This window comes from Galeopterus variegatus, unplaced genomic scaffold (assembly GCF_000696425.1).
Source record: "Galeopterus variegatus unplaced genomic scaffold, G_variegatus-3.0.2 Scaffold128098, whole genome shotgun sequence".
Lineage (NCBI taxonomy): Eukaryota > Metazoa > Chordata > Mammalia > Dermoptera > Cynocephalidae > Galeopterus > Galeopterus variegatus.
Genome location: NW_007854209.1, coordinates 1 through 648, shown reverse-complemented (window position 1 = coordinate 648; position 648 = coordinate 1). Strand labels below are relative to the sequence as shown.

At 53.5% G+C, this 648-nt stretch overlaps 1 pseudogene; it reads left to right on the top strand.

Moving 5' to 3' along the window:
• The first annotated feature begins 2 nt into the window (after positions 1 to 2).
• On the top strand, positions 3 to 381 carry LOC103584815 (annotated as a pseudogene).
• Positions 382 to 648: the final 267 nt, after the last annotated feature.

Sequence of the window (648 nt, the reverse complement as noted above, 5' to 3'; positions counted from 1 at the left end):
TTATGGCCTTCCACCAGAGCATCTACCCCGAGCTCTACAGCATTCTCCAGGGCCACAGCTTCGAGCGGCCAACCACCCGCTGCTGCAGCAGCTCTGGCACAAGGCGCACCATACCGAGGACGAGCGAGCCCGCGGCCGGCAGCTGGGCGCCATGGACAAGTACCAGCTGCGCGGGAAATCCCCCCTTGCCCGCACCACCTGGTACCGCATCTGGGAGACATATTCAAGGAGACGCCTTGCAAGGCCCTCAAAGAGCTGTGCAAGCAGAATTGCTACCCTTAGCCCTCTGAGAAGCAGCACCTGGCCAAGATCACTGGCCTGGTCCTCACCCAGGTCAGCATCTGGTTCAAGAACTGCTGGCAGCATGACAGGAACCCCTAGGAGACCCAGTCCAAAAGTGAATCAGATGGCAATCCCAGCACTGAAGATGAATCCAGCAAGGGACATGAGGATATGTCTCTTCACCCACTCTCAGGTTAATTGATGGCATCACTGACCTCAGCATTTCCAGTCACATGGAGCCAGTATATATGTAATAAACTGGAAATGCTAAGATATCCTTAAGCTCTTCTGGAGTTTTGTTGAAGGACAGCTTGGTATCTGCAAGTACTTCACCTGTCTTCCTTAATGGTGATTCTTTTATTCAGG